Source organism: Lacerta agilis, chromosome 1, assembly GCF_009819535.1.
Source record: "Lacerta agilis isolate rLacAgi1 chromosome 1, rLacAgi1.pri, whole genome shotgun sequence".
Lineage (NCBI taxonomy): Eukaryota > Metazoa > Chordata > Lepidosauria > Squamata > Lacertidae > Lacerta > Lacerta agilis.
In genome coordinates, this window is record NC_046312.1 from 92,001,513 (window position 1) to 92,017,735 (window position 16,223).

Here is a 16,223-nt window from a genome sequence, read left to right on the forward strand (position 1 = left end):
CTTTTGACATTTACATTTTATGATCTCTCATTCACTGCAAATATTTATATGCTAATAATAATAATAATAATACCCTTTAAACACTGATATGCACGTTTTCTGATCAAACCTACTAAACCTGAGTACTATTATCAGTACTGGGGGAGAACTATGTATGCCGTCTTGAGCAGAATTCTGGGGCTTACTCTGTTTCTTACTCTGAGTCTTTCATCTCATTCTCCAAAGAAGGGGAATCTCGCCTCTGAGGTTCCTGCTCATTGGATCGTCCTTGAGACAATGATATGGATAACTCAGTAATATTAACTATCCCCACAAACATATTTTTTTTCAAAATCCATGAAGTCAGAAAAATAGTGCCAACTATTTGGACCAGCTGGTTGTAAAATGTAGCATGTGAGCTTTCAAACTTCCCTTCAGCAATATGGTCATAAAAGAGCTGGATTTTCGTGCATTTGGGGATTTTTGTATTGAAATGCGCAACTTAGTTGAAGGGGGAAATGTTTCCTGGAATAACTAAGCAAATTATGCCAAAGTTAGATATCCAACAGAACACCATTCATATGAATTGCCTAATAATCATTTCAGTTGCTATCAATTTATTGTAAAGAGAGAGCAATATGGCTGGACAGGTGGGAGGAAAATAGCTAGGTGGTTTCAGTAACTGAGACCAGTTACTAGGAACAGGTAACAGTGATCTCTGTTTCAGTAGTATTACTGCCCCTGTATTCTGTTTTCAATATTGGGTTTCAGGTGATGGAATAAATTTTTGGGAGCGGGGCCTTAATGAAGCGTAGAAGCCCCACTCTTTGACTCCCCCTCCCATTTTCATTTTATTTCATAATTTTTAAATAGTTGTTGTTGTTGTTGTTGTTGTTTAGTCGTTTAGTCATGTCTGACTCTTCATGACCCCATGGACCAGAGCACACCAGGCACTCCTGTCTTCCACTGCCTCCCGCAGTTTGGTCAAACTCATGTTGGTAGCTTCGAGAACACTGTCCAACCATCTCGTCCTCTGTCGTCCCCTTCTCATAGTGCTTGATTGTTAAAAAGCAAGCCTCAGAGCAGTTTACAAAAAAGAGTGAAACAATACAAATATAGTTCATAAAAGATATTTTAAACATTCAAATAACAATATGAAACAGTAGTTAACTAAACACAGATTAAAACACATGTAAACATTGTACATATCTGTGTAGGCTTAGTCTAGACAAGAATGTTTTTAGCAGGCACCGAAAAGAGTACAGTGAAGACACCTGCCTGATGTCAATATGCAAGGAGTATAGGCACTGCCACACTTTCAGCCAACAAACAGGCCTACCCCTACCCCCACCCCGGAACCTTCTAAACATTAGTTATGGAAGCTGTTACTAAAGTTAAGGTCTTCTCTGCCCCACCTCTTACAACTGAAACAATGAGTACTATTAGTTAATTACCTGCATCAACATTCTTTGTTATTTATTTGTTTTCTTCCATTTCTTCCATCATGGAATTCAAGGTTGTTCATATGTGGTTCCCGGGCGGTCTCCTATCCTGGTGCTATGCAGCCCCAGGCCTTTGTAGCGGCAGCAATGTGGTAGACTAGCATGCCATCACACTATACCCTTTCTACAGATGCCTCTAAGGAAATTGTATGAATTGCCAACTTAAAGCACCTTTAAGTAATGGTTTGTCACAGAAGGGTACCCCAAAATGCTATGTTCCAGGGGTCAACATTTGAGTACGGGGGGGGGGGAGCAACTCTTCAATGCCATGTGACTGTTACATAAACCCCGTCTTCTTCTTTTTAGTACAGGAGACAAAAGTAATTTACTTGCCATGTTTATCATATATGGAGTCATTGAAATAATGAGCACCATAAAATTAAATTTACCATTGTCTCTATTGGTGTGAAGGTTACATTCATAAGCTTTGTTTATTTTAATAGGTTTGTTGTACAGTTGCAGACATATGCTATTACGGTGCAATGGATATGCTTTGGATATTTTTGTAATTGTGGGTAGTATAAAAGTCATTTTCTGTTAGATTGCACAAATCCATTACATTATGAGAAAGATACATTATAGTAATAGGATTAATGTGCAACTCATAAACATGATCAGTAATATTCTTTGTGATAAATTATCTCATTTTAATCACTTGGAATGTGGAGAGATTTAAGGAGAGTCCCAGCTTTGATTTGCATAATTGTGTTACAGACAGACAAATTGCATTATATTCTTCATTAACAATAGATGGCTTGTATAACTATTGTATTTTTGAAGGTACTGCTTTTATGTTCATCCTGCAATTTGTCATTTGTTGACATTGCTGTGTAGTGCACTTTGGAGAGAATGGAAACTAAAAGATTACTTGATTTTAGCTGAGTTCAGTAATATCTTTGCATTCAATTGTGGAGCAGTAAGCTATTGTTTGTTTTAACAAATTATAATCCAACAGCTCGAAATAATTTAAAATAAAATATTGTCCCATTTGTAGTACATTGCCTTCTTATGGCTTTTCCTGGAAAAGTGTCAGAATTCATAAATGAGTCTCAAATATAAAAACACACAATAAAATTAAATTCTAAACACCGGGGGGGGGGGAGTCATTTAGCTAATGCCAAGTTCCCTCTTTTTTTCTCTTACCCCACCCACCCACGATCACACTACCGTGAAATTCTCTGAGAAATTCCAAAGACATTGAAGAGGGGGTGATCGCACACCCCTTCAAAACATTTTTGTGGCTCTTTTGGGCTCTTGTTAAAATCCTAAATCTGCTGTCCAATGCATAATGTATGCAGAAGCATTTCCATTAAAAGCAAAGGGTCTTACTGCCACAAAACTATTAAAAACTCAAAAGACCATCCATGGGCTTTGACAAACCCACAGTATTCCATGTGAGCAGGACTTGTGCTATTCCTGTTCGGAAATGCTGTGCACATGTAGAATGTTCCCAGACACTGAAGAGAGCAAAAGCTGCTCCATATTACATCAGTATTCCTGCATGTGCCCCAATGTAACAGGATCAGGGTGGGTATGTTTTGGGCTGGAATGTAACAATCCTACCTTTAAGGAAATGGACTCTTTAAAGAAAGAGGTCCCTTTTAAGGAATGGGGAACAACTACAAGGAAAATTACTCATAGGCTGGTTTCCACATCAAACTGGGAATGCCTTTAGGTTCCCCCCCCCGACACACAACATTTTCAAACTCATCCCCCCTCCCCAAACCCATCTCTACATGGCCATGAAGAGTGGATTCAAATTGAATAAATCCATTCACTTCCGATTTGGCTCACCATGGCAGAGGCTGCTCATTACATCGGAGCCATTTCACACAGGATATTTTGAGGATGAGATGGGAGTAATCATCCTCCTAACCCCCTCTCAGGGGTGGGGGGCAGCTTCACCCACAGATCACCCAACACCTGCTCCCAATATGGAAGGAATGAGGGGGCAAGCGGCTCTGGGTGGATAGCACCGTGCGTCTCTTTGGCAACTCTCCAAAGTCGCCACCATGAGCAAACGAATTCCTGTTTTTTAAGATGAAAATTTGGACTTAATTAACAGACGTGTTCTGAGTGAGGGTAGATAAACTACTCTGCTAATTGATTCAGCCACTGAGGAGCCAAAGGATTCGAGTGGAAGAGGGATTATCATCACAATGGAACTGGTGTGTTGGAACGGAAGGGGGGGTGAGTCTTCTTTGCTTCTTCTTGATATACTTCGTATTTGCTATATTACTTGGCAAATCTCCCTGGAAGGACTGACCACCAATTTATTATGTACGCACAGTGGTGGAGCTTCATGCTCTAGCACTGGGGGCGGGAACCATGTGGGGCGGGGCTGGCGAACGTTCTGGGGGCTGGGCGCACCGCCCACAGGGGCATGGCACGTGTTCTGGGGGCGGGGCACACCAAGGTGTAACCCTATCAGGATCCCGCTGCCTGGGGTGCCCCGCCCCCTACGCCCCGCCCTTGCTACGCCAGTGTAGAGTATTCTAATATTTAAGACTCATTTTGACCTAATTATTAACTGTGTGGAAAAGATTTAAGAATATGTAATTAATTTTAATGGATTGTTAAGAGCGGAAGATGGGAATTGAGGCGTCTAGCCAAAGTACAGGCTTATCTGTTCTGGAATGAGATGAAATGAAGAGGTTTGGACATACGTCTGGTACAATTGGGCGTGTCACAGTTGATAATTACAGATGCGAAGAAATGAAAGCGAAAGACATGGAAGAAAATAAACATCCACAGAGCATGGGAAGTCCAACCAAAGATTTATAATTTGGCATAATATTTGGACTGTTTGATTATTTTATAATTTGGAATGTTTTTAATGTGGCCTTTATTGGATTGTTAAATTGGAAAACTCAATAAATATTATTATTATTTTGAAAAAACAAATTGAATAAATTCAACCAAGTTTCAATGAGGGTTGATAATATTTATGCACCATCAGGGTGATCTTCTGAATCGCATTATTTCCCTTGTTTTCTTTTGTTTTTTTAAGTTATTTTGTGGTTGCCTCTAGAGGAGAACAAACTGAAAAAATTGATATTGAATTGGAGCTTTTGAGCTGTTTCTATTGGATGAAGAATATGTATTATGACCTTCTCTTTGGGGAACTGAGAGAGCAATCCTAACTCTCAGTTAGGCTTAATGGAGTGCTGTTGCATCTGAAGTCTGCTGTTCGTGCTGGCAAGGACAGAAAGGTAGGCAGTAAAGCTGCCAATTTTTGCTGTGTCTGCTCCAAGTTGGTTCAAGAGAGAGAGAGAGGCCTGGACTGGATATGTCACAAGAAGCAGGACCAGCTAAGGTCCCAACAGATCCTTGACTCAGCTGGCTTTGTTGTCTTCCCAGAAATACGTTATTTGAGGGAGTTGCATTGGCTGCCACCAGTGGGGATACTCACACACCACCAGCAGCAGAACCCAGCAGAGGAATACCTCCATCTTATCCAAGCCCCCTTCAGCATAACAGATTGCTCTGCCCCTTGCTTTCATTTCTAGTGTTTATAAACTGATTATGCACAATTCGCAAGAGCCACTCATCTGTTGAGTCCATGAAATGGGAATTTATGAAATAACTAGCCATTCCACCAGATTCCCTTGAAACAGAGTAGTGTGATAAGAACAGTGACTGATAAAAAATATATACTTAAACATACTTGGGCTAAATTGGAAGTGCAACATCTTTCCTACTGATACTTGTAAAGACGCCACAGTCAATGCTAACTTACTAACTTGCCATTGCAATTTATGTTTCTCTTCATCTTACAAATTGACAAGAAGATTGCTATGAAGGCTGCCCCTTTCTAAAGAAAAGCATATGCATTCAATAAAGAAAAGTTCTCTCTCTTATTTTATTGGAATGTCCCACTGCGGAACCTTAACTAAAACTTATGTTTGTGTGTGTTCTGAAATACGAGTACAACTGAATGAAAGTATTATGTGGAAATGGGGACAATGTGCACAAATCAAGGAAGTGAGGAAAGTTTTTGTTTTTAATACAGTGAGCATCAAGACACAGTTAATTTCTTCATATAAAATTATTAATGGGTAATATAATACTATTCAATATAAAAACTTTGATCCATAACTGGGCATCTTCTCTGGGAGACTGGCCACAGGCATACCACTGCTTCTCAGCCTGTATAAGTGGTCCAAAGGTTTAACCTTCCCTGACCTGGAAGAACCAGTTGGGACCACAGAATGAATAAAGAATCAGTGACCTTTCAAAGGGGTGGTTGGAAGTTCCCAAACTTGCCCTAGGAGTAGGCAAGGGACAAGTTTCAACATCTAGGGGTTGTCTATCAGCTGCCATCAAACACATTACAAAAGGACCGCTTTCTCCCTCTTTGTAGGTCCCAATAGCAGTACAAGCAATGACCGTTTTAGGCACATCCAATTGACACATGACCATGCACATGTGCATTGCGCTGACCCCAGAATTGGCAGGAAAGGAGGTGGAATGGGGCAGAACAGGGCAGAGCACTCTGCCGACACAGGGGTCAGGAATGGTCACGCAAAATGGTCTTTGCCCACACACACACAAAATCAATTATAATGCAGTGGACTCGTAATCTGGTGAACCAGGTTCGATTCCCTGCTCCTCCACATGCAGCTGCTGGGTAACCTTGGGCTAGTCACACTTCTCTGAAGTCTCCCAGCCTCACTCACCTCACAGAGCGTTTGTTGTGGGGAAGGAAGGGAAAGGAGAATGTTAGCCACTTTGAGACTCCTTCGGGTAGTGATAAAGCAGGATATCAGTCCAAATTCTTCTTCTTCTTCTTCTTCTTCTTCTTCTTCTTCTTCTTCTTCTTCTTCTTCTTCTTCTTCTTCTTTCACCACCCCAGATAGTAAACAGAAACATTGCCTTTTCAGTTGTAGCACCCTGTTTATGAAGTGTCCGTTCTCAAATCTAAACCCTTTCCTTTCCTTTCCTTTCCTTTCCTTTCCTTTCCTTTCCTTTCCTTTCCTTTCCTTTTTTAGTTCTTAGCTGTGTCCTCTGCTTTTATTATTTTCTGGATCGCAGTTGATTTTCTTGATTGTATTGTTTTCATGTAAACCATGCTGAGGACCTTGCCAACTGAAGAGTAGGATAAAATATCTAAAATAAATTTAATTACCGGCGTAAATTGGGAAAGAATGGCATTCCTTCAGCTTGGTTTGCCATGTCAGTCCCCTTTCAAAAATGGCCACACATGAAATCAAAATGCCAGGGAATATTTTGGTGCATTCATCATAGATCACCATCTGTAGATTAATCCATCGTCTACAGATCAGCAACAATGTATGAGGACATAACACAGAGACCTCAATCAGATCTCTTATTGTGAGGGCTGCCACAAATAATATGATGAAGGTGGGTCAAAGTTCAAGATGATGGGCATGTTGCAATTCACATTTCAATTTCAATTCACATTTATGTGTACTCCTTTGATGCATTCTTCTTCTTTTTTCTCACGCAGTGAACAACTTATCACTGCTGGTTTGCATCTCCAGCTTACAGGAATTTGAATACGCTGTATGTTGACCCCAAAGTATGGGAATAACTAGCACAGATCCTTCATTATCTTGGTTTTATCTATATGTAACATTCATTACTTTTAAAATACACAATATTTTCCAAGATACATACCCACATCACATTGTGGCTGTAATATTAAATTTAACTGGCATGTTAAATGTTGGTCTAAAGAAGTCCCTCTAAAATAATATCTATCACAGTAACCACATCTTCAGGGCATAAAATATTTCAGGCCCAGCCAAAATTACAATAGTAAACATGAGAAGTAAAAGCAAACACATGTGACTCTCTCTCTCTCTCTCTCTGCCTTCAGAAAATTAAGAAGGCCCCAGAATTGTGCCATCTAGTGATGAGAGTCTTGTCTATGCTTGCACAATCAATCATAGTCCTTAGCATTACTGGGCAAAATTAACTTCAATGTCTACTTTTATAGATTCAGGAAATGGCCGGACAGGCTGGTAAAACATAAGCTCATATCTGGTGGTGTGACAATGACAGTGATAGGTTTGCTTCATCTATCGGAAAAAGAGACAGGTCCCCCAAAAGCTTTGATTTTAACAGAAACAGGAATGAAAGGTCAAGGGATTAAAAGGGATAGGAATTCTTGTTCACTTTCTCCCAAGTCATAGGATGATTGTTGCATGAAACTGGATCTATCTTGTGGGTTTCCCCAGAGCCTGATGGAAACAGACTTGCTACATGAAAGTGAGTGGACTCCTAGACCCAAAACAAAAACATGACCTTGTAAAAGAAAATATTCCAATGCCGATTATGATTTATGATGATCGTGATGATATAATCACTGCTGCTATTACTCCAACAACGGCCATGACTATCACCACTGCCACTGCTTTCTGGATGCAATCATGAGACCAGGATGTGTCCTAAAACACACATTTCCTAAAAGTAAGGGTAAAGGTAAAGATGGTCCGCAAAGGGCCAGAAATTGCATATGTACTAGACCAGTGTAATCCTTCCACTACCAACTTTTCATTAGAACTGTGATAGGAAGACAGAGATGCAGGACATTTGGTGATGGCTGCTCCCATAGGAATGGTGTATAACTAACTCCCACCCCCAGGCCCCGAATTTGAAAAACGTATTTGTGGGTGACAGTGACACATTCCTGCAAAATTCTAGTCTCAGCAAGCCACAAAGAATATATCAATATGTATTATAGCTCAATGGATCTACAATAAATGCCCTGTGTTTGCAACTCCAGCTTGAAACTGGACAGGGATAGAGGGATTCCACAAAGCATGCTTCGTGAGCTGTATATGATTTGCCATGTTACAAATCAGCAAGTGCAATGCTTCTGTTTCACAAAGCAAGCCAGTCAAACACTCATGTTGTATTCTTCCACTTTCATATTTGGATAAAAGTGTTCATTTTGCCATTGGTATGTTCTGTCCTGTGCCCAAACCTACCAATATTTGGTTCCATGTTCTGTTTGGGGAGGGCGTTCAGAAGAGTTACATATACCTCAAAAAAATATATTTCATTTTGGTTCCCACACGTGCCCACAACACCATTCCTCAATTTCCCCTCATGTTTTCTTGTGATTCAGTGAAGGAGGCACATGCTGCGACGTTGCCCTTATTGCAAGCAAAACCTCTTTGGGAAATTAATAAGATTAAGTTACACCTCAGTGCGAAATCAGTACACATAAATTAATGAAAATTTATTGCCCGCTCTGGTGAAGAAAGTTGCTCATTGTACTAGTGAGCTCATCCAAAAAATATTTCTGTACAGCTGCAAAGCTTTATTGAGCAAGTATTACAAATGTCCATTTTTAGATGCTGGGAGAGATTGGGTCAAACTCTATATGGATAATAAAATATTGCCCGCTGGTGGGTAACTCTCACCCCAGTACCCAAAATACATCCTCCTTAGAATTATTTTTTTAGGGTGTCAATTGATAATACTCATAATGGCCTAATGGATAAAAGGAAATATATTTCTGAATGACAGCTGCTTGAGAACAACCATGGGAGAGAGCTACTACTCACGGGAGGAATTCAACATGGCACTATTATGATTGTTCCATCAGCACATGCTTTTCCGCTTGTTAGACAGAGCAAGCTCCCCTCTTCTCTCTTTGTGTGCTGTTCTTGGGGTTCTTCTGACCCCACCCACCCCCAAGCTTATTTGGGAGGGGCGCACTGAACATGTGGGGAAGCCCCATTGTGCCAGTGAAGCCTAACTACCCTAGCTCCCCCTAGCACAACTGTTCAACTGAATCTTGGCCCTGGTGTCCTGCTCATGGGAGACAGGGTGTTGGACTAGATAATGTTTTTGGTCTCATCTCTGTATGTTCTTACTTAGGAGATAAATAGACATAAGCATGGGCATATGTTTGATGGTAATTTGTTCATGCAGAACGTGCTCTCTTCCAACACACAACCAAAATAAACATATTAAATCCAGACAACAGTACCTGCAGACCAAATAGCTTCAGACAAATGTAAGGAAGAGAGCCAAAATGCTACGGCTCCCTACTTTTCAGAGGAAAGCAAGGAGCAGCAACTCTGTGTTAGGGTGCTTGCTCTGCTTGCAAAAGGTCCCTGGTTCCATCTCAAATGTAGGGCTGGGAAAAGGCTCCGGTCTGTAACTCTGGAGACTCACTGACCGACAGCATTGGCATTACAGCTCTGACTCAGTAAAAGTCTTAAGGCAGGGATCTGAGATATTTAACCTGGGTGAATTATTTGGTGATCCCAACTCTGGGTCAGCCTAGGGTGTGATCAAAACCTACCATGAGGTTCACACTTCCTGGCTTGGAAGTTGCGGGTGGGTGCCGAATGCCCGCCCCCCCTTCCTACGCCTCTGGATGGAGCAGGAAGATCGGGGGGGAGCAAAGGACATTGTGCCGCCAACCCCCAAAAGGGGGGACTTCTGCTGCCACGGAGCCCGAGAGAGACGCTCACCAGGTCGTCTGGCTTGTAGGCTGCCGCTTTCTGAGGAGGTGCTAGGGGGAGCTTCCGCTCCCTCCACCCCTCCTTTCCTACGCCACTGCGTGGGTGGCATACCCAGAGGTGAGAGTGGGTGAAGAACCCATTTTCTTTCTTTCTGCCACCTCCGTTTCCTCCATTCTCCCTCTTTGCTACCAATATGGGTTAGGCTGCGAAATTAGACCAAGGGCATTCCAGTCACATGGAGTTAACACACAGTACTTTTCAACTGAGACAGACCGCCTATTTTATATTTTCAGCATCAAATCAGAGAGTGATCAGTCACTGAATGATGTGGTAATGAGCAACATGCATATGCAATGTGTGAATGAAGTTTAATGGACTGGGTGGGGAGTGTTTCCAAACTCTAGCATGATATCACATATTCTTAATTTATTCTCATCAATCTTTGTTAGGAGTAAGCTAAAATGGCTAAATATTCAAATTTTCACCAAGCATGTATTTCAGCACTGATAGCCTAATCAAACCGTTTCAGGATCAATCAGCAGTAATAACAGGATGTTATTTCTAGTATCCTGTAGCATTCAAGCTCCTATAAAAGTAGCATAAATAAAGAAATGAATGAATGCAACCATTTATTTACTTATGGCAATGACTGCAACAGTTGCAGGGTGCTTCAGTATTGTGGAAGTAGCTAGAGGAAATTAACATTCCATAAATCACATTTCCCCCATTATTATTATTTTTTTAAAAAAGCTTTGTAAAAGTATATCCTACAATGCTATGGTTATTAGGGATGGGGAAGGATTAGTTTCAGTTCATATTTAAATGTGGACGTGCCTAATTTTCACTTTCTGAAACAATATGCCAGCTGAACCACAACCACCCTTTGAAATTCACAATTCTCTGAATTTTGCAATGCCATTCTCCAGCCAAGTATGTGTACAAAATGCATATACTAGGGTAAAGCATGCATAAGAAAACACAAGTAAGTGAAGCTAACATACAACCCCCCCCCCAACATTATATTAACGGAGGCTGCTTTGCAAAAATGTATACATTAGGGGAAATTGCATGCAAAGTTGTGTATATTTAGGAGAAATTCACGGTAAAACGCTGATGAATTTTCATGAGAACGATAGATGATAAATAGATGAGATAGATAGATAGATAGATAGATAGATAGATAGATAGATAGATAGATAGATAGATATAGATAGATGATAGATAGATAGATAGATATAGATGGTGATGATAGATAGATAGATAGATAGATAGATAGATAGATAGATAGATAGATAGATAGATGATAGATAGATAGATAATATACAGAGGAGAGAGAGAATTGAAAACTGATGTGGAAATGTGGAGAACTGAACTTATGATTGGAAAAAGGATAAACTGCGAGAAACTGAAACTCACACCATCCCTAATGGTGACATATTATTAAGTCTTGCAAAAATATTTCCATCAATGAGAGGAGAGTCCCTGATTCAAGTAAGCTGGGATTCAGTGCCCCTTTCTGCGTGATGAAATTCATGGGCCATGTAACCTACCTGTATATTCAAAGCATCTCTGGCTATCTTGACAACATTTCCTCCCATCATAAGAATATCTGAATAGCTGTCGCTAAAAATCTGAAGAGCAGTCCCTAAAGTGGTGCAGTTGCACTCAGATCCTGCTTGTGAGTTTCTTATAGTCATCCGGTCGAACAGTCCAGCTAGGCATTAGTCAAAAACTGGCCAAGCTCAATGGAATGAAGTTTTAATTTCTCTAGAAACTGAGTGTTAGGGCTCAGAGCATTTTTCATTAAAACAAAGGGAGAGAAATGTCATCAATAATTCTGACTTTGCTTGTGGCGTCTTAGGATCTAATAACAGTTGGAGATGAAACTTAAGTGTGCAGAAGAAGTTAGCTTGTTCTCAGTCTAAACAAAATGAAAGGTGTTAAGCTTCAGATAACCCTGTTATTACTCTTTTGTGTGTTTACATGTGCCACTTGTCTTGAACTGTCTTTGGGGAAATTCTTCTTATACCTACTGCTCTATTTTCCTACAAAACTCTACTTTCCATACTAGGGGCACATTCCCTCATGGGCAGCCTCCCAGGGCCCACTTGCAAAAGGTGGGATGTGAGAGACAAAAATGGACAGAGCAACAGAGAAGACTCTCACCTTTGTACAGTAGACCACATTCTTACCTACAGAAATCAGAGGTTTCTACTCATGCACATCTCTCCATCCACGCAAGCAAAAGGCATAATCAAGAGCACAATCCAGCCATGCAAAAGCACTTGAGGAGAGTACAGTGTGGGGCCTCTGAGTGACATAGCCAGGGAGTGAGAGGTTCATGGCCTGCAAAAGTCCTGGAGATCAGATAGAGAAGCCCAGTTTGTCAGGGACAGTCCCAGATTTAGAGGAGCTACCCCGGTTTCTGATTTGATCCCAGAACGTCCTGTTTTTTCTTTAGGATATCCCTATTTTTATCAGAGACATGTTGGAGGGAACAGAGTTAGGTGATTCCTGAGACAAGGAGATAAGTAACCACCCAATCTTTAGAAGACATCTGAAGGCAGCTCTGTATAGGGAAGTTTTTTAATGATTAATGTTTTATTATGTTTTTATATATGCTGGAAGCCTCTCAGAGTGGCTGAGGAAACCTAGTCAGATGGGTGGGGTATATATAATAAAATTAGCATCATCATCATCAACATCATGGAATAGGATGTCCCTATTTTCATCAGAGAAATGTGGAAGCCCAGAGGGCCACATGTGGCCCCTGGGCCTGCTGTACTCTTGGGAAGAAAATGCATTCTCTGGCTTGTAATAGGCGGGAGGGGGGAATCACGTAAACCTGCTATTAAGGGTTTCCTGTGTTTATTACAGAGCTCTGATTAAAGCTTTTTTCCAGATTTTATTCTGCCTCTTGAAGAAAAGCACCAGCTTAAAGCACTTATGGCACCCAATTCCCTAATAAACAATTGAGACAGAACCTGCAGTTTTCCCTTTGACTTCCTGTCACTAAACTCCCGCTACTTGGAAACTGAGAAGCATTATATTCCACTGAAGGGATAACTTTCTTTATTCATACTTTAAATACTGTAACTTTCTTTGTAACTCACATGGGAGTAATCTTTAGATATAGATAATTTGAGGTATTTATACTCAGGCTTTCAGGAGTCAGACACACATAGGATTTGTGCCTTAACTTTAATGATCAAAAATTAGATTATCCTTAGGCTTTTAAGCAATAGCCTTATTTCAAATAACTGTAAAGTCTTTTTGAAGGTCAATATGTTCGTTTTCCTCCAGCTATACAGTTTCAATAGCAAACCAGGCATGAAGACTGCTAAGCCTTTGGAATTGTCTATTGGTTCTTGGAATTATAGATTTTTAACCCATAGATATATGTGTATCACCCACAAAATGGGAGGTCAGTTAACAAAAAGAAGTACAACATATAATTGCCTATGTTTGAACTGGGAATTTAAAACTGAAGCATTGTGATATGCTACTGGCAAAGAAAACAGAAGAGTCTGCCAGTCAAAACACTAGTTTTCTATGAGAAGATTTTGCTATGAAAATAGCTTGAGAGAACCTGAAGATATATATAGTATGTATGTATGTGTGTGTGTATGTATGTATGTATGCATGTATGTATAAATTAATAAGCAATGTTATTCTTTGCTCCTTCCTCCAAAATCAATGGGGATAAGGAAAACTGACAATTGATACTTAAACCACTTAATAAAGTGGACAAATTCCAAGCATTATGTGGTATCATGCCACTATTTTTATTTGTAATTACAACAGTCATGATATTTCGCCTGTTTTGCTGTGTGCGATTGGAGAAGGCTCGTTTAATTTGACACCAGTAGCAGGCCCAAGCAAACTTCCAAAAAAGAAAGAAAGAAAGTTTGTCAACAATATGTGGATAGATTCTTTTTGTTTTCCAATGTATTTCTTATCAATTAAAGATTCAGTGTGGCGCAAGCAAATTTTTAATCTGAAAGTGTGGCCCAGAGAAAAAAGTTGGAGAACCACTGTGTTGGACAGAGTTCTAGATCCAACACGGATCCAATTGCTGGAATAGCCAGACACGTTTCTCAGTAATGGACCCCCAAGTATAGGTCACTCACTATAAGGTAGCAAAGGGAGTGACTCTGTGCCAAAGGGCAAATGGGTACACCCCCCTCCCTCAAATGTCTGATAGTTAGAAAGACAAAGGCCATTGTCAAGGTGTGTGAGCTAAAAGTTGGAAGCAGGGTGGGCAGCTGGCAGAGCTATGCCTGATCTCTTGTGAAATCCAAGGCTGCGGCAATGGGATAAGCAAGATCTTCTTGAGGTGTTAATGCTGTGAGCCCGTCCATCATACGCTCATAGTGTGTGTGTGTGTGTGTGTGTGTGTGTGTGTGTGTGTGTGTGTGTGTGGTAAATAAACCATATATTCTAACAACAGTCTCCACTGCCCCTCATTCCAAGGAAACCAGGAACCCCTGGAATCCTGAACGAGTCAGAGATTAGAATTACATGCAACAATATATATCTGTACGTATGTATTCCTAAGATTCTCCACAGGTTTTTCAAAAGAATAATTAGAATCCTAAATTAACTTATTCATTTTTATCACCTGATGAGCATAATTAGCAAACAGTGCATAATGACAGCAAATAATTGTTCCTTTTCCCACTCATTAGAGAAGCTTAACGACTATATCCCCACGCATAGGCTAAAGCTACATTGTATTTACTAGGTATTTTTCCATCTATAAGACGCCCCCCATGCATAAAATGCCCCCAATTTTTGGAGACTCAGGTTTAAGAAAATGGGGGGAGGTGGCCCAGAGTATAAGAAGCCCCCTAATTTTTTGACATTATTTTTAGGGGGGGGCACCTAGTCTTATACACGGAAAAATACGGTACTTACCTGGAATATGGTGTGTCTGTCAACATCAAAGTAACAAAATGTTTAAGCAGGGTGCATAATGGTTCTAAAAGCAGACAGCTTTTGAGCTGCTTCCCCCCGCCCCTCCGTCACTGCAAAGACTCCTAGAGAGATTCCTAGATTGCAGGCTGTGCGGCAGCATCTTGAGAAAAGAAATTCATGTAAAGAAATGTCATCATCATTGCATCTCCTCATTACTTTGTCTAATCATCACTCCTGCCTTCCTAGAGCACATTTATGATGTGCTTCTTTCCACTATGAATATACATGTGTGCCCTACAGCAACTGTATGAGAAGCATGATAATAGGGTTGCATTCGAGAACTGCAAAAAGCCAACAATGACAACATCATAATACCTGACTGCCCACTCTCAAGATCCAGGCATGCTCATGCATAAATGGGGTTCTTGCCACTCCTCTGTAAGCAAAATGAAGCCACAGGTCTAGGCATACTAAAGAATGTTGATGTGGCCCTATGAACCAATGAGGTGCCTTCAGCTGAGCCAGATCATTTACTCGTATCTGAGACTCTCAGATTGTGGTCTTTCCCAAGCCTTTTAATTGGAGATGCCAGGCATTAAGCCTGAAAAGTAGGAGAAACAAATGTAAATTTTACATTAGTACAATCTAGTTTCCACACACACTCACACACTCCTTGCTATCTTCCATCCAGACAAGCAAGAGGCACAATTGGAGTTGAAGGACATGTATCAGCCAGCAAAAACTGTGTGAAGAAGAGCCAGAGAATGGTGTGGCTTGGAGAGAGGGTGTGTGGCCTGTGGAGGGTTCTGGGGGCCACAAAGAGGAACTTGGAAGGGCACATTGAACATTAACCCATCCCTGCTATAGGTAGTTCGCTTGTTGGGAAACTTAAAAGTCCCATTTGTCTGTACATAAAATATAAGCACTTGTATGGAAGTGCCTATCCACAATGTGCTCTACAACTGCTATATACGTAGCCATTATAGGCAGGAGAACTCAGAGCATCCACATCCATGAGAGGTGGGTTGGGCAATTCAACTCCTCCTTCTCACAGCTCCAAAACTGGCCTACCTTCCCTATGAGGGGCAAAGAAAGTAAGCAGTATGCTAGTGAGATGAAATGAACACTAGTTAGAACGATTAGCCACCCTCATCAGTGTTTCTCCTTCCTTTCTTGCATCAATGAACTCAAGCGGGCGTCCCTGGGGCTCCCAATCCATTTCCTATCCAGGCACTGACACTAGAAGACCTAAACCTGCTCAGCTACAGCAAGGCCACTGCAACATGTGCCTTCAGACAGTGATTTGGAAAGTTCCCTTCTTTCAACGGAGAGATTAAATAGTACAAGTAAAATAGTACAAGCTGAAAATACAAATAGT